This window comes from Symsagittifera roscoffensis, chromosome 10, assembly GCF_963678635.1.
Source record: "Symsagittifera roscoffensis chromosome 10, txSymRosc1.1, whole genome shotgun sequence".
Classification (NCBI taxonomy): domain Eukaryota; kingdom Metazoa; phylum Xenacoelomorpha; order Acoela; family Convolutidae; genus Symsagittifera; species Symsagittifera roscoffensis.
Window position 1 is genome coordinate 18190607 of NC_087071.1, and position 25917 is coordinate 18216523.

General features: G+C 36.1%; 1 protein-coding gene across 2 annotated transcripts in view; it reads right to left on the minus strand.

Moving 5' to 3' along the window:
* LOC134855341 (MBT domain-containing protein 1-like) overlaps window positions 1-25917 on the minus strand; it is a 144065-nt gene that overhangs the window by 59544 nt on the left and 58604 nt on the right. The window lies entirely within an intron of this gene.

Genomic DNA, 25917 nt, shown 5'->3' on the forward strand with positions numbered 1-25917 from the left:
TTTCCACTTTATTGAGATGCAAATATCAACGCACATGAAAAACTTTCTACGTTTCAAACTAAAGTTTTTTTAGTTTTGTTCCTTTAAACAATTTTCTTGAGCCACCCCCCACCCCCCCTAACCAACACCACTTGACCGCTTGAACCACCATCCCCCACCTGAACCTTTTCATTGTTAATCGGGGGGGGGGGGGGGGGGGGGGGGGTTCAGGTGAAGGGGTTTACCCCAGTGATTATTATCTTGTTTTCATCTATTTGTGGTTGGTTCTAGAACAAGTACTGTTATCAATTCAAAAGTTTTCTTGTGCATTTTCAAACGAAGCGAAACAAGAAAAGTGAAAAAATCCAATTAAGTGTGATTTTCTACTTATTGTATCATCCATTACAATAGATTTCAAACAAAATATAATGCATTATCTTTTTTGGGGAAAAACTGATTTAAAATCATTTTCAACCCAATTTGTTGTCTTAGCGTAACGCGGAAATCGATTATATTGATTATATTTTAGGCCATGAACATCCAATATAATCAATTTTTTTTTTCATTTTTCTTAAATGCGGGTGGGAACAACGGTAGGTTTAAATTGAAACTCCATTATTTTTGAAGATACTGTGAGTAACATAAACAATCATTGTTTGAAGAATGAAACCAAGTCTTAAGAAGAAGAAAGCTCTAAATTGATTATTATTCCAAAAGTATTTCCATTTTCTAGGAATCTGTTTATGCTGGTTTACATGCTAGTAATAAAAGATCCCCCTATTTTTGATCCAACCCCGGAAACGACTACCCAAACCTATTATTACTCAAGTTTCATCCAACTGACACTGCTATTAAGAACAACCATCTCTTTTTCGTCTGTAAATGTCAAAGCATTTGAAATAAAACTTTGAGTCGCTGCAAAGATCTCTTTGTATCCAGTTTTAACTATAAATATTTGATTGAATTATTTTTTTTTGTATCAGTCTTAGTCTAATTAAAATTTGGAAAAATCTACATAATCAAAAAAAAAATCTCTCTCTCTCTCTTTTTCTTTTGAAACAAATTACAACACGACTACTAGTATCAGGGCAAAACCCTGAATGTTCCGACTGCCTCTAAAGGTCTATGGAGCAGTAAAAACATGAAAAATTTAAAAGTTACAAACACAATTTAAAAATTGAAAAAAAAATTAAAATTTTTGTCAAAACGTCCCACACGTCATATTAAATTAAGTACAAAGTGATAGATTTTGCTCCTATTAACAAATCAATTATGGGATATAAGCTTCCTTGAACCAATTTGGAACGATTCCTGAGACGGAATGAGCTTTTTTCAACATGCAAGAGCGTGTTTTAGTATACAGGAGCTTTTTCTTAACTATGTATGCTTTGTTCCTACTTTATCAGTTTTTTTGAATGTATGAGTTTTTTTTCAGTATTTATAGACTTTTTTTACGTTTTTGTTTTATCGTTTCTTACGTGTTTTATTGTACTTTTTTTTGGTTTATCGTTTTTTACGTTTTTGTTTGATTTTGTTTCATTCTTGAGCAATTTCTTACGTTTAAGCATCTGAAATATTTGTTGAAACCTTTGAAAGTTGTTGGCACCAAAAATTGAGGATTCGGCTGGCTTATGAAACAATTTTAACTATTGTACTTAGCTGCTCCTGGATGAAAATCCAATGAAACTGTAGATAAACTAAGGGAGATGAAAATAGGCAAATTACTTCGGAATTACGTCTCGAAAACGATAACTCGGATTTTTATATCTCGTTTACTCTCGTTTGTATCCAGTTTTAACTATAAGTAATTGATTGAATTTTTTTTTTGTTTCAGTCTTAGTCTAATTAAAATTTTGAAAAATCTACATAATAAAAAAAAGTCTCTCTCTTTTTCTTCCGAAACAAATTACAACAAGATTTCTAGTATAACGGCGAAGCCCTGAATGTTTCGGCTGCCTCTTAAGGTCTATGGAGCAGTAAAAACATGAAAAATTTAAATGTTACAAACACAATTTGAAAATTAAAAAAAAGTTAAAAATTTTGTGAAAACGTCCCACACGTCATATTAATACTAAGTACAAATTGATAGATTTTGCTCCTATTAACAAATCAATTATGGGATATAAGCTTCCTTGAACCAATTTGAAACGATTTCTGAGATGGATTAAATCTCGCTTATGCGTTAATAGCGCGAAATATATCGCGCGTTAGTTGTCCCAAATGGGCCAAAATGGCAATTTTGAAACCACCCCCTATTTACAATAAAAAATCACAGGTAAAATATCTTTCCAAATTCGAATTCAAAAAAAGAGTACCTTTTGAATGATCTAAAAAAAAATTCCGACAAAAATAGCTAGTTAAGAAGTCGAAATTTGTCGAAAAAAAAACCTACAACGAGCACAAATATTCCGTTACTTTCGTTACGAGATTCGGAACAATAAAAACATTAGATGTCAATGAAAAAAACAACGACTTCTCAACAGAGCAAATCAAAAATAAAAATTTCTTTTTCACTTTTTTCATTGTATACATTTGGAGCACTTTTAAAAAAAGGGTTTTGCTTTAAAAGGCGTTAATTTTTCGGTGCTTTTTTGTTCAGAAAAACTTCGATTTCTTAACTAGCTGTTTTTGACAGATTTTTTAAAATAACAATCAAAAGTATTGTTGTCTTGAACTAAAGCTTCCAATACTTTCACTTGTGACTATTTTTCGTAAACTTATGGTTGATCGTAAAGATTGCCATTTTGGATAATTTGGGACAATTAACGCGCGATACATTTCGCGCTATTAACGGAGATTTAATCCGTCTTAATATTCGTTGCATTTTGGTTGAAGCAGGCTATTTGCCATAACTGCCATGTTACTAGGTGCGAAATCTATCACTTTGTACTTTATATGGTTTGATTTCAAGCAAAAATCTCAATTTAGAAAAAAAAATTTTTTTTTGAAAAGTTCATCAGTTTTTATAAAGCGAATTTTACCTCATAGCTTTTATAGGGCTTCGCCCTGATACGAGCAGTCTTGTTCGAAATTATTTGATCATTATCTAGTCAAAAAAGGTAACTTGGTCGAAAGTGGGGCAATTTTTTTTTTAGCTTTTCTTTCTCTTTTTTTTTTCTCCTGGAGTGCAAATTTCTCATGGAGCGCGCTCAAAATCTGCAAAATTGGAGATAGTTACTGTAGAATTCCGATGAATGACTGGCTGGCAGGTAGATATTTTTTTCAAAAACTTTTAATTGTACTACTCTTCTAACTTTTTCATCGACTATTCCGTCGAAATAATTTAATAGATATTACAATTGCAAACTCTGAAAAAAAAAACAGAATTGAAACAGAAACTAAATTAACTGCAAAACACGAACACGAACTCAGATACAAATTTATTGTTTCGAAAAGGAATTTGTTTGAGAAAATCAAGATGCTGACAAAACTTTTTGATATTTATCAAAATAAAAAATCACAGTTTTATTATTCAGTGGGCATGGGCGTTTTTTCAGTTTTAATGAGCTTTTTTCAACATGCAAGAGCGTGTTTTAGTATACAGGAGCTTTTTCTTAACTATGAATGTTTTGTTCCTACTTTTATCAGTTTTTTGAATGTATGAGCATTTTTTCAGTATTTATAGACTTTTTTACGTTTTTGTTTTATCGTTTTTTACGTGTTTTATCGTACTTTCATTTGGTTTATCGTTTTTTACGTTTTTGTTTGATTTTGTTTCATTCTTGAGCAATTTCTTACGTTTAAGCATCTGAAATATTTGTTGAAACCTTTGAAAGTTGTTGGCACCAAAAATTGAGGATTCGGCTGGCTTATGAAACAATTTTAACTATTGTACTTAGCTGATCCTGGATGAAAATCCAATGAAACTGGAGATAAACTAGGGGAGATGAAAATAGGCAAATTACTTTGGAATTACGTCTCGAAAACGATAACTCGGATTTTTATCTCTCGTTTACTAAACATAAGCCTTATTTGCCCCAGTTGAATTTTCGCGGAACTAATTACGCTTTAGTTCTGGTTCTTTTTGGTGAAGTTTGTTAGTGTTTATTCATATTAATGTTTTGATAACGTTATCTCGTTTGTCATAGCTTCCCAGAACTCTGAAGCGCCAATATTTTATTGTTCCGACCAAATGAAAAACCTGGAGGAACTTTAAACTCGGATGTGTTTTGGTTTTTTCTTTTGTTTTTCCACGCAAAATCAGGTACCACGCAAACAATCATAGGAACGAATCGCGTAATTTTGGATACTAAACCCCTTTTAGTCGTGATTCGAACGCCCCTAAAAACGATTGAAAACTTTCTCTTTGTTGAGAAAAAATAATTTGGAAATTTTTGTTTTTTGGTCTAATTTTAAGCTAAAAAAATGAGGCCATGAAAGTTACTAATTTTTACTCGAGTTAAGTTAAGTTTTGGAGTTTTTAGCGCCAATTTGGCAATCAAAAACTTTAAAATTCACAAATTTTCTGCAAAAAATGCTTAAAAAGTGCTTTGAACTTATTTTACTTTTTTTAAAACAATTTTTGTTTTGCTTTTCCATTGTTTTTTTGTTTTTCTAGTCATGTTTCTACTATTTTACAATGAATGTCAATTATGCCTATGTTCTCTTTTTTGTTTATTGATGAAAATATTCTCACATTCAAAATCAAATTTGGGTTCGGAATGAAAAGAAACTTTTGAGTGAGCAAATTTTCTATTTTCCACTAATTTACCTTTTTTGACACAGTTTTTGAAGTTATGTACCTTCAGGCCGAAAAGAATAATCAATTTTTTGCATAAAAGTAGTCATCTGAATTCATTGATCCTCAGGGATTGTCAGTTTTTTTTTCTATTTTGTCTTTTTTAAAGAGACAGCACGAATGCTGGTATCAGGGCGAAGCTCTGAATGATCCAACTGATAAAAAAGTTTCCACCCAAGAAAGGTAAATTTAAAGTTTTCTATAACAAGTACGTCAAATAGTCTGTCATTTCCATTTTAAAACTTTTTCCGAGTCGAAATTTTTACCATCTCCGCCTTATAGAAGGAACTTTATTGTTCGTTACATGTCTCAAATGAGCCAATTTGGCTTTTTTCCGATCCAACAACGTTACGGAAAATGATCAAAAGTAAAATATCTTTTCTAGTTTAAACTGAAGGCATCAAAATTTTACAAATGTAAAATGAAAAAAAAAACGCTAAAAATGACAAACAAAAAATTGAAGTTGGTCCACAACACAAACCACCCCAGCTTAAGTTTCAATTTTCCTCCCCTTTCTCCGGAATTCAGAATATTAATATAGAAAGTTCAAAAGGCGGTTGTTTCCTATATGGATTTCAATTACACAAAACTGCTGGTATCGCGGAAAAACCCTGAATATTCTGACTGACCCTCAAGATTCCCGGAATCGTTTTTGAAAACCTTCCCCCACACGCTATGAAAGTTACAAAGTGATGCAATCAACATGTATCGACGAATTAACTGGTCTAAAAAGCTCGCCACAGTTCAAATTTTTACAAAATATGTGTCGAATTAAATGGCTTTTTAACGAACAATTTTGTGCATGACAGTGTCCTAATTTGATCAAACTGGCAATGCTCAAACGGTCACAACTTTTCAGAAATTGATTCTGTGTAAAATGAACTTTTAAATTTGAGCTAAGGACATCAATGCTTTTCAGATGGTAGGAAATTTTCTACTCGAAAGTGGCTAGCTAGAGCGCTTATTTTTCATGCATAAATAGTCACACCAAGCACAAACAGTCCATTTTTTTTCTATCATTGAATTAGACGTTCAGATTATGGCCTCAAATAAGCTTTGTTGGCATTAAATTAGGTTTCAGTCTGTGATCAGATAGGTAGTGTGAAATTATCATGCGGATTTCTCCTTCGTGTGGTTTATCTCAACTGGTTTAAGCTTACCGCAACCATTTTTCTTTTCAAGTCGTAAATTCTGGTCAATGTTTGCTGTTAAAGGCTAATTACTGCTCTTTCGTCGCAAATTTTGCAATTTACTGCTTAAAATTTTCATTAAATGTCTTTTTAAGTAAACTCGTGATTTGAACCCTGTCATTTTAGATCGGCTGAAACATAGAAGGAAAATTGAGTGTCTCAATTTGTAGTTTTTTGGGTGATATGACTAATAATGAACCGATCCATATCAAAAAAGTTACAAAGAGTTTCATAATTATGAGAAAATTGTTTTGAAGTATTTGATACTTAGACCAATCTAGATTTCTCGAGATATATCTTTACAAAAGCAAACCTTGTGATTCATTTGCTCAATATTAAAGAATATCCTGAAAAATTGAGCAAAATAACGACAAAAACTACAAACCGAAAACGAAAGAAAAAATTAATTTTTGTTCGCAGTTTTTGAAACTTATAAAAAGTTACCTCCATCCTTTTTTTTCAGAAAAAAAAATTTCAAAAAATGCGTGACTAAAGTTTTAACACCTCAAAGTTTTTCATTGCTGATCAAAAGTAAAATCAGTGCTAAGAATGTGAATTTTTTTTCCAATTTTCAATATCGTTTTCGTTATTACGCAAACCCAAAGTTCCTAGCTGGTCTAATCTCAGTTTTCAAGGCCGGAGGATAACAGATGCGCTTAATCTGATCTAACCTGTATTATAGACTGCTGATTTATGCATATTCGTGCTGAATGTTTTTGATTTTACTCTTATTTTTGAAATATTCCCGTACTAAAAATTTTATCCCACGCTTTTTTTAGCTTCCTAAAACGCTATCTTTTTTGATAGAGGTTTGTTCTAAAAAATGTCTTCCACATTATAAATCTTCAGTAATATGCGCCCACACGCGTTGATAAAACCACATTTTGTTTGCTAAAATTAAAGAACTAACTAAGCACTGTATACGTATTTTTTTTTTTGAAAAACAGAGCAAAAAGACTTATAGGAAAACAAGTTTTGAAATTAACTACCGGTTTGCGAATTTTGCTGTACTCTAATCAGAGAAATACCCTAGCCGGCTCGTTGCTCACATCATTGATTTTAAAATTGCGCAGATGATAATCTCGAGATCAATTAATGTTTCAACTTTCGTAACAAAAAGAACAGAAAGTTTGTGACAATTTTCGACGTTTTAACAAGCCATTTTCTGCGGAATTTTTTATATCAATCAAAAAGTATTGTTTTCCTGAGCTTAAATTTGAGAAGATATTTCATCTGTGATTATTTTTCGTAAAGTTGGGAGTTTAAAGATGGACGTTGAAAGATAGCCATCTTTGCTAATTTGGGTCAATTGTTTAGTTCGCGCTACTAACGAGTGAGCGGAGATTTAATCCGTCTTAGAAATCGTTCGAATTTGGTTGAAGGAAGCTTTTTTTGCAATAAGTGAATTGTTACAAGGAGAAAACTTTTGTACTGTGTCTTTTTTATGGCGTTTATGGGATGATTTTTACAAAAAAATCTCAAAGCTAAAATTTTTTTTATTTTTTTACGTTTATTTTTTCATGTTTTTACAGCTCCATAGACCTTAAAAGGCAGTCGGAGCATTCAGGGCTCGCCCTGGTACGAGCAGTGTTGTTCAAAGCTTAGTCAGGCTTTGTTGTAGTCAAAGTAGAGCTTGAAAATTAGTAGCGTGGAAATCAGATGCGTTACAGCTCAAAAATATGTCGCGATAAATAGGGGCGTTTGGATACAATTTGTGGATTTTCTAAACTATCGTTTTTTAAAATTCCGTCGCGATATCTTTATCATAAAACCACAACCTCGACTCGAGACCTTTTCATTGTTCCGACTTTCGTATCGAAAGTAACCGAATGTTTGTGCTGGGGTTGGTTTATTTTCTTCAGACAGTTTGACTTTTTAACTAGCCATTTTCTTGCAGAACTTCTCAATATCTTTCAACATGTATTGTTGTCTTGGGATAAACTTTGACAAGTTGCTTCATTTGTGATCTTTTTTTTGTAAAATTGGAGGTTTAAAGATGGGGGTTTGGCCAGTTTGGTACAATTAACGAGCAGTATAGTTCGCGCTATTAACGCGCGTAAGCGGTGATTTAATCCGTCTGTCTTAGAAATTGTTCTAAATTGTTTAAAGGAAGTTTTTTATCCATTATTGATTTGTTACTAGGAGCAAAATTTGTCACTTTGAGCTTCATATGGCGTGTGGGATGATTTCAAAAAATCTCAAATTAAAACATTCAGTCATTTCTTTTTTGTTGTATTTTTTTTTCAAATGATTACTGCTCCAAAGACCTTAAAAGGCAGTCGGAACATTTGGGACTTTGTCCTGATATGAGCAGTCCTGTTAAAAATGAATCAAAACTCAGATAGTAACTAAGAATCGAAAGTGTTTTGACTTCAAGGAAGAAGTTTGTAGATTCAATCAGTAGCGGGAGTGAGTAGAAAATTTTATTTAATGCCGTCCTTGAAAATTTTACAGATGATTTTTTCAAGCTTGCCTAGTTTATACGCCAAAACGACAGAAAGATTGTAAATTTTTTGAGAAATTTTGGCTCTCTTCTGGATATCAATTTTTTGAGCTTTTTTTAAATTATTCCGCCCCTGCCTGGACAACATCGCCCATCAGGAAAAACGGCTTTTTAAGCTTACGAGAATGACAATGTACTCGCAAAAACACCATGCTCGCAATGAATACCAAGACAAACTTTTTCTGATCAATTTCATTGAGAATTTTAATAATGACGTCAGCTGTTTCGACTCTTCTGGAATTTGATATAGTTGGCGACTAAACGTTCCCACTAAAAAAGTACAAAAACCTATATTAATACTAAAAACTGCTCTTTTTGCAGTTCGTATAGTGTGGAAATGGTATGGCAAGCATTCATCACAATCGAATAATCATAATTTTTTGGTTTCACGTTGTCATGAAAATGACCCGGGCTGACACCATTCTTCAAAGAATTCACTTATTTTTTTACTTACATTTTTTATTGTGTAACTTTTTTGTCAACCCTGAGATTTTAAATGCCTGAAATACCTCAAAAGTTTGATAAAGTTTTTGTAGCTATTTGGAGAATTTTAGTGTGAAAGTAAACAAAAAGCTCCAAAAATGAGATGAGTTGACTGACTTTTTTTTGGCGTACAGAGGTCAACCGTTGATATTTTGGCATATTTAGGCTTTTTAATTCAAATTAAATGTGCTGCGCAGCGTATTTCTGAACTACTTCAATAAGTTTACGGATTTTGAATATGTTTTCTCTTAGATTTTTTCATTTTTTTTTTAAAGTAAAGTCATCAAGTTCAAGTCCTCAAGTCCATTGTCTAAAGGCCTGTCATGTGACCTTGCTGAACTCTGGCTCGTCTGGAGTTATCTGAAAAAAAGGTGCAGTTGATTTATAAATGTTGAAGCTTACAGTTGCAGAGAAATTGAACATATATATTATCCGTTTTGAAACCAAAATCATGGAGCAGCCGGCTGAGTAGAGAATTGGAAGGGCCTACTAATTATTGGATCGTTTTGGGAATCTCGGTCTACGGAGGTGCAATCATTTTGAGAGGAGTGGTTAATTTACTTTAACGATTTCTACTTGGCAGCCAGAAAAAATCCAACAGCGATAGCGGCCTTGCCAGAAAACGTGAAGGTGAAAAACGAAATAAGAAGAAAAAAAAGCTAAAATTAATTTAGTATCTTTGAATCGGAGACGAAGCGCAGCAGATCTCTAAAATTAGGAAACCGGGGTCGACGTCAAAACGGATAAGACTCAAGGATGTTAGACGAGATGGAAAAAATCCTGAAGCGAGAAAGGATTGTCACTCATGGACGATGGCTGTTATTAATATGGGAAGTTTATTCATATAATGTTATTCATATGGGAACACAACGATTTAAGAACAGGTTATATGGCCTACAACGATGCCGGCGGAGTTTCAAAAAACCATTAATAAACCTGGAAGAAAAAAAATTTTAAGAAATTGATGTCACTAATGCTGCGTTAAAATTAAATAAATGCAAAATAGCAAAAAATGTATGCGATTGGCTGGGATTGCAAGTAAATAAATCGGGATAACACCTTTATAAAGGAAAAAAAGCAATAGAAGACGTGAAAACGTCGATATCAAGAAAACAGCCGAAGAGCCTGATAGAATCGCTAAAAACTTTCGCGATTTCCTTCAAAAATAAACCTAACAAATTCCTCCTAAAAGCCCTAGTAAGCATTAAAATGATTTAGTCTAAACGGACGCATACGGACGCCACTTTCGAGCAGTCAAATAAATTAGTCAAAATTATCAGTTAGTTGAAGTATTTTAATACTTTCTGAGAACCGCGAATCGTAGCAAGGACGAGCTTGGTGGCAAAAAAGAATGACAAATTACAGACGGGTAGCAGCCAATACCTTTGTCTTAAGATTTTGAAAGATAATAAAATCTCTACAAATAAATTGGAGGTGCTGGTCATCCTCTTGGACAATGAATAATTTCGTGATAACATCTGCGGGAGACATTTCACGGTTGTATCGAATCATAAGAATTCACAAAATCTTTAAGTTTTTTTCTACAAAAAGGAATAAAACATTCTTCAACAGGCAAACTAGATGACACGGTCGTTTAATACCATGAGATTCTAAAGTACAGGGTGTTTCAAATAAACTGTAATTTTATAAAACGCTATAACTTTTTTTTGAGAAGAGATAAATACACAATTTTTTCTGCACAAGATAGATAAGTGGCGGAGATTTGAATATCTGATAAAATTGTTTTATAAAAGATGCTGAAAGTGTCCGCCGTTTTGAGCAACAGAGCTTTGTAATCTTTTCGTCAATTTTCTCAATGACTCTTCGATATTATTGATATTCGATAGTGTTATTGGTCGTTGCTGTTCGTCTACGAACCAAAACGGGCCAAGAACAGCTCCTTGAAGGAAACCCATCCAGCACATCACTTTCTTTTTGCCCTGGTACTTGCACTCCGCGTATTCTCTGGGGTTAACTAAACTCCATCTCCTATCGTTTTGAGAATTTGGAGAGCTGTCGAGCACCCACCACTTTTCGTCTGAGAAAATCACCCGTGATGTGAAATCTGCCGCTGTTTCAATCTTGCTCAAGCACCAGACACCAAAAGTAAGTCTCAAGCCGAAGTTCGTCTCTTTAATTTGGTGTGTTTTGAGCACTTTGTAGGGCTTCATTTTGGCAGCTCTCGCGACTCTCCAAGTTGTGGTGCGGCTCAACCCCAAATCAGCTGCTGCTTTAGTTATTGAATCTCTAGGATGAAAATCAAAGTGTCTTATAATACTGGCATTCGCTTCATCGGTTCCTGGTAACCCCGTTCCTTTTCGATGCTGCCCTTGAAATTTCGATAACCCGCCTCTTTCTTGGAACCGTTTCCACACTCTGATAAACTGCGTAAGTTGAAGTGTTGATGCAACGCGTGGGGCAATGTAATATTCATTGATATATCTTCTCCGAACTTCAGTTGGGGATTCATAAATTGCAAACAAACAAATGATCCGTTTTACTTCGTTTACTGTGAAAACCATCTCGTTGTTTTCATTTACGTATGAACAAATAGTTTAAAAAATTTTTTGTTGCGTGGAAGCGTGAAATAGTTGGAAAATCGCGGGTATTCACTATCGAGTTCAATTCATCAACGCAGTTTTTGAGTTTTATCAAATCTCCGCCTGTTCTACATAATATCACCGAATTTGAAGTCGAACTGATCAACAGTTATGAAATGAGAAGCTTTTATAACATTAAAGTTTATTTGAAACACCCTGTAGAACACAGACACGCATCAAAATTGGGCATGGCGTGTTATTTTTCTAAGTTTATTTATCGCAAGCACACCCCCATGAGTCACTACGACTCAACGTTCACAGTTGCCAGAAATTAAATGATTGAAAAGCATTGCAATAATGGCGAAGGAGTTTTCAGAAAAAGAAAAACTTCAAGACTGGAAATGTCTGACAAACTTTCAGCAAATTGACGGTTGGCGGCAAAAGATCAAGCAACAAAATCGCGATCAGTCAAAATGCGCGAATCGATGATCATGCAAATACTGTCAGTGCTCAATAGTGCGGCCAGAGGCAGTGGTCTTGCAATTCGCGTTCAGCCAAGTGAGATATTCGCATACGCAACAATTTAACCAAGTCTGACCATCCTAAATTCAAACTTTGCTCGGTTTTGCTCGCAGGTTGTTGTGTTCAACCATATCAAAATGTCTAACGTAAAACGGAAAGTGAAAAAACAATTGTAAAAACTAGTACTCAATCAAGCAATAAAAACCCTAACGTAGTTATCAATGAAAATGCGAGCACACTTAGTTCCAATTCCAATATCAAACTATTTTGCACTGAATTAACTGTCCCAAAACATAGAACAACGAAAAAACGAACACCATCTTATCATTACGTCATCAATTTCCTGTCCTTCTTACCCAATTTTAAAAACAAGAATTGGCTCTATTCAGTAAGACAGATTGACTGTTGGCCGTGGCATGGTGCCAAAACTTGGCTACTCTGACTTATTTAAACTCAAGGCTGTGGAGGCCAATTTAGAAAAAAGACCCAATCTTAAAGGAATTTAGAGCCCTCATTATCGGAAGGGATCCGAAGGCCAGAAAAATTGTAACGTTTCTGGGCCAGTCTTTCGCACACCACTGCAACGTCTTCGCTGCCAAGATAATTTGTTTTTGAGCGATCCCCTTTCAATTATGAACCGGCTCCATCACAACCACACCTAGCGGGGCAATTTTTTGAGGTCGAGAAAATTGTATAGTGCCTTATGATGCATCGAATTATCTCCGCGACAACCAAGTGTTGCAAGCGCTTCCCAGGAAAACGAGTAAATGAGTGAGCCATGGTAGCCAAATGAGGTAGTCCAACTGGTCTTCTGTGGACCGCTAAACTTTGTAGCAGCCGGAAAAACTACGGAAAAAATAGTGGCCGTTGGTGTTTTCTCACATTGGACATCCGCCCAATCTGCTCATGTAGTAAGCCTCAAAATTTATATAAGTTATGCAGGCAGATAGAGCAACTTATGTACACTCATTTGCGGATATTGCAAATGAGTGAAGCATCCGTTTTTTTTCAGACGAAAAACAAAGCTTGTGCATTTACGACGAAAATGATCTAAATAAAACACCAATAAAAAATTGTACGGCGAGGAATATGGTGGAAAGAACGGTGGTGATTATTGAAAATGCATGTACTGACATATCTTAGAGGGGATCGAAAGGAGAAATTCGAACTATTTCGAACGAAACAAGTAAAATAATGATTTCACGAGCGTTAAGCGCCCATACAAGAAGAGGAACCAAGATCCCGCCCAAATAACTTCTCATTGGTCGACGACGGTGTATCGGTAGAAAATAGCCCTGACTAGAATCATGGATAAGATGGATGAGCAATGAGAGCAGATTTCCAACAGAATGAGTGAACTAGAGAGAGCAGTTCACATCGAAAGAGGATGCTTGCGAGAGGAGATACTTCGCAAAAAAACAGGAGGCCAATCAAAGCGAAAAGCACTGAAAGAGACAATGGATGATTATTTGCCCAGAAACTTGTCTCGAATGACACGAGAGGCAGAGCAAAGGGAGAAACGGTTGAGAGACGACATGGAGCAACCCGGAGTCAACAAGAGCAACAAGAGTAGTCCCTCAAGATATGAACCACGATCTCGCAGAGGCGGAGTTTGCGAACTCAATTGCACCACTATGGCTGAAAAAAACTGAAGAAAAATGTATCAGAGAAAGAAAAAGTAGCCTATCAGGAGACAAGGTAGCCGTTTCTAAGGATCCGAGGAAGTTTAAAAACTTAAACACACCTATTGGAAAAATAGTTCATCATACTTTTCAAACGACAGAGAGGGTATTTTATAAGACGGAGCGTTTTTGCATTTAGATCCGATAAAGATGAAAAAATATGAAAGCTCAGCTAGTAAACCAGGGCTAAAGCAACGAGCATCCCAGACAAAACTTACCAAAACGAGTTATCAGGCTCATCAAAAATTAAACATAGCAAAGAACTATCTGTCGGAGCAAAACAACCGCTTTAAATGTCCTGTATTAAAAGAAAGGATCCGAACAAATCCGAGAAACCGAAAAACAGACGGATACCGAAGTCACGAGAATAGCTATGACGAAGAAATCGCAGAACCGGCAAAAGAGATTACCATATCGAAAGGTGTTTTCTTTGGATCTTCATACCTCGTACAGAGAACTTCCCTCGTTCATAAAATCTCATAAGATACCTTGGGAAAACCCGCTATCTCGGTGTGGTAACTAACAATACCTCTGAGGTTTTATAGTGAAAACTGAAGTGGTTTCGAAAGAGTTTAATTAACCATAATGAAACCGTTTCTTTTCTGTTGTTAGTTTGTTACTGACTGTGTTCTTAGCCACAGGCCTGAGAGATTGACTCTCTTGGATTTCTAAAAGGTCACGTATTCTTTGACCTTGGTTTTTATAATAGAATTATATAATTTATAGATAACAATATGTATAGCACTATCAAGGTCAATATGTGATGACTATCTGATTACTGCGATAGCAGTGGCAGATGTAAGTAGCACTATCAAGGCCAATATATATGAGGACTGCATAGTTACTGCAATGGCAGTAGCAGTTGCGGTACCACATACCCCCTCGATCAAGAAAATTTTTATACTATGTTATTAAAATTTTAAATAATAATGAATAGGAGTTTTAGAACTCAGTTTAAGAAGTTTTGGCTTTGTGTATTAGATAACTCATTTTCCATCTCTCTCTTCATGTTCCTCTTCCAACTGTAACGGGATTCTCCACTCGGCGTTCCATGAACGGGTTATGTCTAGAGCTTCGCTGCCAAACTTTCTCCTAAATAGATGTTTTTCCAGCAGACCAAATTTTGTCTCCACCGAATTAGAAGCACCAGGTTTAAAATTTGCAAGCTTGATTCTATATGCTTCGAGCGCGGCTTGGTTCAAGTCCAATAAGTTATTCTGGAACGAGATTGATTTCACTGAATGCTTAATCGGGTTTCCGTATCTGGATGGTCCCTTTTTCGATCTCCCGCTTTTCCGTACTGATGTTTCCTCAAGTTCGGATTCGTCAGAAAACCCCGGAGGATTCATCAATTCCTCGTCGTCTCTCGCATCCTCTCTCGAATGCAGTATCTCTGCCGCCGCGCGCTGAACTCCTCGTTCAAGTACTTGATCCGCTAATCGATTCCAGTCATTCGCCGATAAATCCTTACTATTGAAAGTGTCGAGGATTGTTTCAGGAGATGTAGTGCGTGTAATTTCTTTCTTGTTCTTGATAGTGTTCGACGAACATGCGTGGTCTGGCGCCTTCGGTTCGATTACTTCTGCTGCTGACGCAGCACTTTTATTCTGTAATATGACTTGTTGTGCGTCTTTCGTCGAGATTGGGCTCACTTTAGCCTTATTTGATTTCGAGAATGGTCCAGCCAAGTTTGGCTTCGCTCTTCGTACCGCCAAATTCAGTCCACCGCCTTGTAGGGTGTCTTTTGAAGTGATCACCGTTGGGCTATCCTGAAATTTTTCCTTCGCTGCACCTGGCTGCTCTAGCAATAAGTCTTCATCCGACTGACTCAATTCAGCCTCATCTTGTTCGTCTGATTGTCGCCTCGATTGCCTCTGTTGTTTTTTCTTAGGCTCTTCTCCCGATGGGGATCGTCTATTGTTGTTTTTCTCCTTATCATGCACCGCAACCTTAACCTTTGCAATATCGCTTTTCCGGTAAATGGACCCTGCAGCCGTCTTAATTGTGGAAGGCGTTTCGGCCACGACCCTTCCCTTTAGAGGTTTCGTGAGGGCCTTACCGCTCTTCCTCCCCTCGTCTTTTCGTATCAGGATTGGTGACGACTGACGTTGCTGAGAAATGGCCTCCGGTTTATCTTCAACGAACCCCCGCTCCCACGAGTATAGCATTTCTTTTCGTAGCTCGGGATTAATGGTACTCGTCTCATCCACAGTACGCTTTAGGTCGTTTGCCGAAGTATCACGTCGAGTCTGGTTCCATCTTGCATTGGCCTCCAGAAGCTCTTTTAGGGCCCGCGCTCTTTCTCGGTCCTTTGCCGAGACGACTTGCTCTTTGAATAATGGACTCACATCTCGGCTGTTTTGTCCCTTCCGGACAATCTTTAAGTTGTCACGAGATTGGTCGATTCTCTTTTTGAGTTGCGAAGCCGTCAAGGCGGAGCGCTCCAGATGTTCCTTATCTAAACGATCAGAGTTTTGTAAGAACCTATCACTGAGAATTTTAAATTCTGTTTTTGGCAATCGCCCAAAGTGCGCTTCAAATGGCGACATTTGAATTGTCTTCTGTTTTATCCAACGAAGGTCGCGAATTATCGTACTCAAGCACAATTTTATCGACGTTACATTTTCATCGAGTAACATTACTCCCAACCTTCTCTTGATGGTTTGTATAGTGCGTTCTACTAAGCCGCATCCGCGATGGTCGCCAACTGGACAAAATTTTTGTTCAATGTTATTGTCGGAGCAAAATTTTTTCATTGCTTTGCCCTTGAACCCGGAAAATTGATCCGTTCTAATTGATTCAGGTATTCCATGTATATCAATATATGAGCGAAGAAATTTTATTGACGACTTTCCCCCTGTTGATTTAGTGATTTTTACTGAAGGAAATTTAGAATACCTATCTATTGCTACCAACAGATAAATCTTTTTTCCTTTGAAATCTTCAAGCGGGCCAGCATAGTCTAATTGAATTTCTTGACCTGGCTGCGTGAGCAGCGGCAGAGGCTTCGTAGCATTTTTTGGTATGATGTATTTTGCATTCTTACCATAGCGGGTGCAACTTCTGCATTCCTCTGCAAGGTTGACGATATCCTTGTGCATGTGCGGCCACCACAGGTACCTTGACACATCTAGCATCGCTTCCTGGCCTGGGTGACCGCGGTGAATTCTCTTTAGGACTGCCAAACGCAATTGTTCCGGGACAGCTAATCTGTTGTCAACCAGGATGCAGTCGTCCACAACTGAGAGTTGGTGCCAGAGAGGGTTGGTATATGGACCCATCAGCTCGAAGCTGTGTCGATCGTTCCTCTCAATGACCCGCCGCAGCCTGTCCATCCAGGCGTCTTCTGATATCAGCTCCGCTAATAGGCTTCTATCAAATAGTTTGTTTAGGTTGTCCAGACTGATATCAGTACGCACGTTATTTTGATCTGGTATGCCTTTCCTGGAAGCGTGACATGTCTTTTCCTTTTTAATTAAGCTGACTTCTGGGCTTTCCGAAGGGCTCTCGGCTGTTAAGTCCACTTCAATAATTTGGGGGATTTCACTTTGGGTATTCAATTGTGATTACTGGTCACCTCGATTACAATCTGCCAAGGCTGTCTGTGCCTCTAATTCAAGTAGACTTGTCTGTGCCTCTAATTCAAGTAGACTTTTTGGATTGTCTGGTCTTTCTGCCCCTATGAGGTCCCAAAATGACATCAGGGTTGTTCCACTAGTTCCAGACGCCTTTCCAGATTGTATTTCTTTAAGTCCTCTAGGCTTTATCGTCTTTCTCACTGGTCTCCACTCAACTTGCGGTATATCTGAATCAGAATCGTCTGACTCCTGTCGACTGCATGCAGCACCTCTCTTCACCATCCGTGTTCGAGAGAAGGTGGTTTCTGTTACTTGTTCCGTTAGTTGATCGTCCTCCCTCTGATTTCCGTTCTGTTTATTTTTCATCTTCTTTGATTTTCCTGTTTCACTTCTTTCCATTTTTTTCGATGACGCCGTTTCCTTAGGTTCTAATTGTTTGGAGTTTAATTTATTTTTGAGTTTTGAAATATCGACCAACTGTTTCTCACGAGCTATTCTGTCCAATGTGTTTTTGTGCTTCTCAACTGTTTGAAAACTTGAGTTTTGACCGTTCTCGTTCCGGTCGAGCTTTGTCCGGTTTTGAACAAACTGGTTGTCATAGCAACCGCGTGATGAGCTGTCTTTACAGTAGTTAATTTCTCTTGATGTTCTAGAATGTTCTGGAATGTTCATAGTGCTACTTTGGTTTGTTTCACTAGACCGACTGTTTAAACAGTCGAGTGCTTTATGGAAACTTTCTATAGACGTTACTACGAATCTCTCATCCAGTTCCGATTCTGGCCACGGTTCTCCATTAGGTTCTCTTGACAAGTAGTCAACGATACCCATATCCCTTCCGGGAATATGAGTAATTTTAAATTGGAAGGGCAATAATCGGTCAACCCACCTAGTCAAACGAGATTGATACGTTTTATTTTATCTATGTTCTCCCAAAGCTGATGTCAATGCCTTGTGGTCAGTTGCTATGACAAATTCTCTCCCTAGTAGATAATGTTTGAAACGATCTACCGCCCAAACTACTGCTAATAGCTCAAGTTCATTGGTGGAATATTTTTTTTCTTGAGCATTTAAATACCGGGAAGCGAATGCGATCGGTATCCAATCGCTCTGATGAGACCATTGTTCTAAAGTAGCTCCGAGCCCACTATGACTTGCATCGCATTTTACTCTAGATTGCTTTGCTGGATCGTAATAGTTTAACAAGGCTATATTAGCAACTGCCCTTTTTATGTCCTCAAAAATTACTGAGTGTTGATCGTTCCACTCAAATTTTTTAACTGGTAACCGGACATTTTTCATCTTCTTTTTTTCATTTTCTTCTTTCAGTAGTGGTCTAAGTTTTTCAGTTAAACTAGCCGCATTTGGGATAAATTTCGCTAAGTGGTTGATGCTACCCATGAACGATCTGAGTTGCTTTAATGATTTGGGGGGTTGAAGGTTTGCAATTGCCTCCGTTTTAGTAACTTTTGGAATTATACCCTGTATTGACAAATTATGACCTAACCAGTTCACTGCGGGCTGCAGGAATTCGCATTTCGAAATTTTTAATGCGAGATTTTCGTCGTCCAACTTTTGCAACACATTGTGTACTAATTTCTCGTGCTCTTTAGCTTCCCCCTTTGAAACAATTAGAATATCATCCAAGAAACAAAAGGTATTCTTTGCGTGGTTTAGTGTTCTATCCATCGCTTTCTGGAATTCGGCTGGCATATCTGCCAACCCGTAGAAACCTGTCAGAAATCTGTACGTACCCGTTGCATTACCCCCTATTATATTGAAATTGCATTGTTTTGCTGTTTCAGCAGTTAGTTTTATCTGGCTATAAGCATATTTCAGGTCTAACACGGTGAAAAAGAGAGAGCCTTCTGATGCTGATGTGATGATCTGGCTAACCCCATCAATCAGTTCGTCCACATTAGGCATCTGGTATTTATTTTTGTACAACTGTCTATTAATGGGTTTGGCGTCCAAGGCTAATTTAATAGAATCGTCTTTTTTTACTGTGATAACAATTGGGGCAATAAAACAATCGCTTGTGCATTTGTCTAATTTCGCAATGTGTCCCTCTGTGAGCAGCTTGTCTAGTTCTGTTTGAACTTTATCCTGAATGTGAATAGGAATTCTCCTACCTTTCTCTTGAATAGGGCACAGAGGATATTTAAATTTTGTACTCACCATGTGATTTTTTGATTCCCCTTGTCTATCGAATAGATCTTTGAACTTCTTATAAAAGTAAATCTTCCAACTATCTGACTGTTCGCACAGTAACACATCAAACCTGGACCTTCGTGTTGGAGCCGATTTTTGCGTGGTTTGAATTCCTAGTTTACTCTGAAGATCTAAACCTAATATGCACCGCATACGTCTCTCTGTGACCAGTAACATCGCTCCCAACACTTCCCAACCTGCCGAACGTAGATTGGCTTTTAACGCTCCTAATATTAGAATAGGTCGTTTATTATAATCCACAAACTGCGCGGACAGGTTCAGCTTTTCTGCCGGAATAAATTTTGAATTCGAAGGTCCTTCCAGAATCTGTTTCGTTGTTGCCCAATTCAGGAGTGATACTGGACTGCCAGTATCTATAGTCATATTCAAAATATGACTATCAATCTTAACCAAAGCTTTAAGTGCTTTAATTTGATGCGATTTGGGATTTCTGCGAATTTCGATCTTTTCAATTTTACACGACTTCTCCGTCAATGCTCTATTCTGACCTCTTTCGTTATTGTACGCATTTTCCGAAATCCTTTTTGTGATGTACTTTTCTATGTCCATGATGGAAGTGCACTCTTCCTCTACTGACATGATTTCAAAATCATCACATGAATCGAATGTTTGTATAATATTGCACTCTTCCCCCGAGCTCGAATCTTCATTTGCAATTTCGTTAATTTGTTGAGACCTACACATTTTAGCGAAGTGATTAGGTTTGTTACAATTTTTACATGTTTTGCCCATTGCCGGACAATTTTTTAAATGATTCTCTACAAATGCTCTACCGCATCTCGTACATTGTTTTTGATCTCCTTTACCTTTTAGAGGTTTATTTTCGTACTGTTTTCTTCTGTTTTGATTTTGACGTCTAGGGTTATACCCTTTGTTTCCGATTGCCATAATTGGTTCTTGTTTAATCTTCATCTGTGGAGTTGTAAACAGTCCTGAGCTGTTTGTGTTTGAAGATTTTTGGAATGCTTGAGTTGTTTGTTTGCTATATTCAAACTTTAGTGCACGTTTTAACACTTCTTCTGGAGAGAATGTTTCGAAAGTCAATGTGTCTTGGAGGACAGCATTTTTCATTCTTGAGATGAATAAATCTCGTACCAATTCTTCTTCCAACGCTCCCAATTCAGCCTTTGCTGCTTGTGCAGTCAGTGCGGCATGAAAAGATTCCAACGTTTCATTTGATTCGTGGGATCGTGTGAACAGTTTGTATCTCTCATAGGTAATACATTTCGTTTTCTCAAATGAGAGTTTTGCTAATCGAATTATATCGCGAAACCCTAGTTTGGATATTTCTGTGTGAGGGTTCTTTTGTATAAATTTTTTCTTCCCTTCTGCTCCTAAAGCGAGGAATAATCTCGATGTTAGCCGTTTGCCCACTTCGTGATAGAATACATTGTGTCCCACTCTAGGTCCTCTTAGTGTCCGTTCTTCATTTTCTTGAACCACTCTATCTCGAGCCAATCTGTTCCGAGCTTCTCTTTCTGTTGTCGCAATCTCATCCTCGTTTTGTGCTGGTGTTTCAGGAGTTGGTAAAGGTTCTTCTAATACCGGTTTAGGTTCTTGTAACATTATTTCTGGATCCACATTCTCTTTAACTGTAACAGCTAATAGGAACTGGTCAAGCCACGATTCAAAACTCCAAGGTGGGTCTGAATTTGCGGATGCCCAAAATACTGGGATTCCTAGATCAGTCCTATTATCCTGAGCAGTGAAACCGGATCCTGCTGGCTGCGCCATGTGGTAACTAACAATACCTCTGAGGTTTTATAGTGAAAACTGAAGTGGTTTCGAAAGAGTTTAATTAACCATAATGAAACCGTTTCTTTTCTGTTGTTAGTTTGTTACTGACTGTGTTCTTAGCCACAGGCCTGAGAGATTGACTCTCTTGGATTTCTAAAAGGTCACGTATTCTTTGACCTTGGTTTTTATAATAGAATTATATAATTTATAGATAACAATATGTATAGCACTATCAAGGTCAATATGTGATGACTATCTGATTACTGCGATAGCAGTGGCAGATGTAAGTAGCACTATCAAGGCCAATATATATGAGGACTGCATAGTTACTGCAATGGCAGTAGCAGTTGCGGTACCACACTCGGGAAAACCCCCTAAGATACTGATTCTAAGTTAGTGAGTTTTGGTCAACCTTTGGAGTTCAAATACCTCAAAATATTGTACAGGGTCTCCAAATGCTAAAGGTCATTTAATTTTCTAAAGAAATTTTTTTGCAGAACGTTAGTTAAAATGTTTTCGTAGCAGTTTGAAATGTTTTAGTATAAAAGTTAAAGAAACTTCCAAAAGTCAAGATTTTGTCTAGCTTTTTAGGCGTAGAGGGGTCAACTTTTGGTATGTTTGCATGTTCAAAACTTGTTGATGGGCTGCAAAACTGTGATGCAAAACTTTTTCTGAATCACTTCTCAAATCTTACAGATTTTGAAAATGAATATTTTTTTACATCTTTTTATTTTCCCGCCCCATGCAAATTGAGAGGACAGAAGGGTTAGTTATTTATTGTATATTTCTTGAGCTCAAGTCGATCGTCCAAAGACTGTTATAACACCTTGATGACCTCTACCTTGACAGGAGTTAGCTAAAACTAAAATGCAATTCATTCATAGTTGTTGCAGCATAGGGTTGCACTGAAATTGCAACTTTACTTATCTGTTTTCAAGTCTACATCCTTGAAGTGAAGTTCGCTGCTCGTATCTTAACGATTGATGTATTAGTTTTGCAACCGTTTTTCGACCCACGAGGGAAAAATAAGTTCACATTCAGATTGCCGCCAGGCGCAAGGTTTGTAAATTAATTTCCCGAGTGTGTGAAAAAATAGTTGCGAAATTGCTTTAGTCAACGAAAAACTTATATATTCAGGATTTTGTTCACTTGCGTTTCACATGCTGAAACAGTTGTTTTCTCACTTTAAAACATGTTTTCAAACTACCCCTACTTGCGACCGTGCATGTAATTTCACGCCGATTGAACCCACGCTGCAGTTTTTTAACTAGTTTTGTTCATACAACAATTTTACGTTATGATCTCTACAAAAAATGCGCGCAAAACACACGTATGAAGGCACGCAAAAGTTCTAGTATTTGTCGTCAGCAAGAAAAAAGCCTGAAAATCATTGAAGAAACGTGCCAGAATGAAATTTAAGTCTTCAAAATATTTAAAATCCAGCAAAGTAAATAAAAAACTAATCTATGAAAATGACCATTTACAAAAAAATTTGAACAAAAAGAATCAAATAACAAAAAAGTCAAACCACAAAGTATTGTCAACGTAACTGCAGATGGTAATGTTATAAACTCCCACTCTTCCAAATTTGCTTTACTTTCCTGACAAATCTGGACTGAAATTGTTGATGTGAAAACTGATATTTGAGAGTTTTTCAAAAAAAAACTCTTTTTTTTAGCAGCAGGAGCCCTTAGATATCAACACTTTAACATTTTTTTTTCTAAAACATCTTCCCAATTGGTTGTTTTGGGTTGCAATTTTCTAACGGAGTTCTTTTTTGAGCAATTTTTTGCTCGTTTTTCTAATTTAAAATTAATTTAAATCATGAAATTATAAAATTGAAACATAGAAAAAAAATTGGGTGGTACTTGTCTTATTTTTTGGCCTTCTCGACCAAAAGCAGGTATGTTTCGACTGTGCTCGACCTATGTTTTGACTTTTTCGTCCCAAATTTGATATTTATCGACTCTCTCGGCAAAGTCGTTTTTTTTCGACTTTGTGCTCGACTTAAAATTGCTTCTCGACCGCAGAATTTCAGTCGCAGAACTGCAACTGCTCGACTTTCAAAGTCGAAACATAAATCAAGCACCTTTACCCGGGTAGTTTTAGTTATACGTCGCTTCCAAGTTAATCTATTCACTAAACATTGAAACTTAATAATAACGGTTTTTGCAACAACTTTCGGTCGAGTCGATCAAAGTTAGCATGCATTTACCTAACGCGCAGTGGAAAACCTTGTTGCTTCAGTCAAATTGGTCAAAAATATTTGCCAGATTGGGTTGACAGGGTGAAAACATTACTATTTTTGGTCGATAAACTCGAAATATAGGCCAAACAACTCGCTTTTGTGCTTTATCATCAATCAAATTTAAACAAATTTCCTTATATTCTAAAATTGAAAAAATGCCAGGGAGAAATCCATTGCTTTGAAATGAAATTAGTTTTTCATGATGCTAAATTATGACAAACTTACAATACTAAGTGATTGATGTACTGGTCGTGAAAGATAATCGTTCTCAAAATAGAGTCTAATTGAAAGGCAACCCCATCATCGAATTTCATTAAGAAAAACAAAGGATAATTTTGTGAAACATTCAAAGGTTATTAAATATCATTCTTAAGAGCTTAATAAGACCCATTTAAAATTATCCTAATCAGGAAAATTCATTTTTTTTGATATTTTGAGCTTCGAGGAATTTTTTTCAAGAATATTTGCTAGAAAAAATGCAAAGAACATGAAAAAACCAAAGAAACAAGGTAAAAAAGTGATGATTTAATAAAGAGTTATAATTAAGATACTTGAAAACTGCCAAAGACTTGAAATTTTAAAAATGCAGAGAAAAACGTGATTCAAAACGTCAGGTCAAGTTGATTTTTCTAATTTTTTCGCAATGAAGTAATCTGTCAAAAACTTCAAACGCGCGAGATCGCTTAACAATGTGAAATGCAACCATTGAAACTTGAATTGACTAATTGAATCTACTTAAAAAGAAAATCTTCCTGTAAGTATATGTGAAACCCAATAAAAGATAAATCTGGCACTAATTTCCTCGCTAATGAGCTTAAATTCAACACCCTTTCCTATTTTTCTTTTCACGTGAAAAAATTTCAAAAAATCGTTTCAGTGAGTTTAGCCGAATAAAACCTTGACAACAAATTTAATTTTGGGAATATTAAGATTGATGATTTCTTAAAGTGCAGACGTTTTCTTGATGATTTTCTTGATTACTTTTCGTAACACTTTCGTCTTTGAGTTTGGTTGGGTTGAGACAAAAATATTAAAATTTTTCAAATTGGAAGATTTGGCATTCTATAAATATCACTGATTCTGAAAACTGATAATCGAACATTCATTGCCATTCAGATGTTTTTGTAAGGTTTCACCCTTTTTGCTGAAGCTAATTTAATGCCTCAATTTTACTATTGTCTTTGACATTTTTTTTGATTATGATGGTTTTTGGCAGAAAGTTTTGAAAAGATCATTTCAAATTGAAAAATATGTCGATGTTAGTTGCTTCGGAATATTTATACTTCGTTTTGATGAACAACCGTCAGTCATGGATTTTGGGGATGCCATTTGCCTCTTGAATTTAATGAATTCATTTAATTTCTTAATATTTCCTACCGAAAGGATCACTTCTGAAATTGATGGTCCGACCTACATCCATAATTTAAACTGCAACTAGACCTATAAAAAGAACACAGACCATCAATTTACATTTTCTTGATCTCTAAATTGGTCTAATTTGTCAAAAAGTGCCATTTTTATTATCTATTATTAAAAACATCCGGTGAGTATAATAAATTAATAACCATTTAAAATGGAAAATCAAATGTTCAGTTCATCAAAAGTGTTATTTTAAAGAGAAATACTGTTTAAGGAAAAAAATTATATTTAAATTTAGAAAAAAAAACAATTCCATTTTTTATTTTAAACACAAAGTGATATAAAGCAAAATTCTGGAAACTTAATCGAACATATTGTAATTTGGTTGATCTTAATTGAGTTAAAACTTCCGCTTTTCTTAATCTAGATGACTCTTTCAAATTTACCCTATAGTCAACGTGATTTTAAGCCATTAATACTTACGATTTACGTTATAACTTGGCTCAATTGCTTCAAGTTTTGGCAGGCATGATGTTTATTGCCCATTTGGCAAGCATTTTACGTTTCCGACTTTCGATACGAAAGTAACGATATATTTGTGCTCTGGTGGTTTTTTTTTCACTTTTTAAGTAGCAATTTTTGACGGAATTATTTTTATATCATTCAAAGGGTATTGTTCTCCTGAGCTTAAATTTGAAAAGATATTTCACCTGTGATCATTTTTTGTAAAGTTATGGGGTTTAAAGATTGCCATTTTGGCCAATTTGGGACAATTAACGCGCGATATGTTTCGCGCTATTAGTGAGTAAGGCGATATTTAACCCATCTTAGAGATCGTTCCAATTTGTTGGAAAAAAAGTTCATTGATTAGTTACAAGGAGCCAAATCTATCCTTTTGTACTTAACGTGGGGGGATGATTTTCTTAAAAAGTTTCAAATTTTAGAAAAAAAAATCTTTATTTTATTACATTTAATTTTCTAAGGTTTTTACTGCTCCATAAACCTTAAAAGGCAGTCGGAACATTCAGGGCTTTGCCCTGATACGAGCAGTCTTGTTATCTTTCTCTACAAAATTAGCAGCTTTGAAAAAAGGAGATTTGGCCCCTTTTTTCAAAAACTCTAATAATTT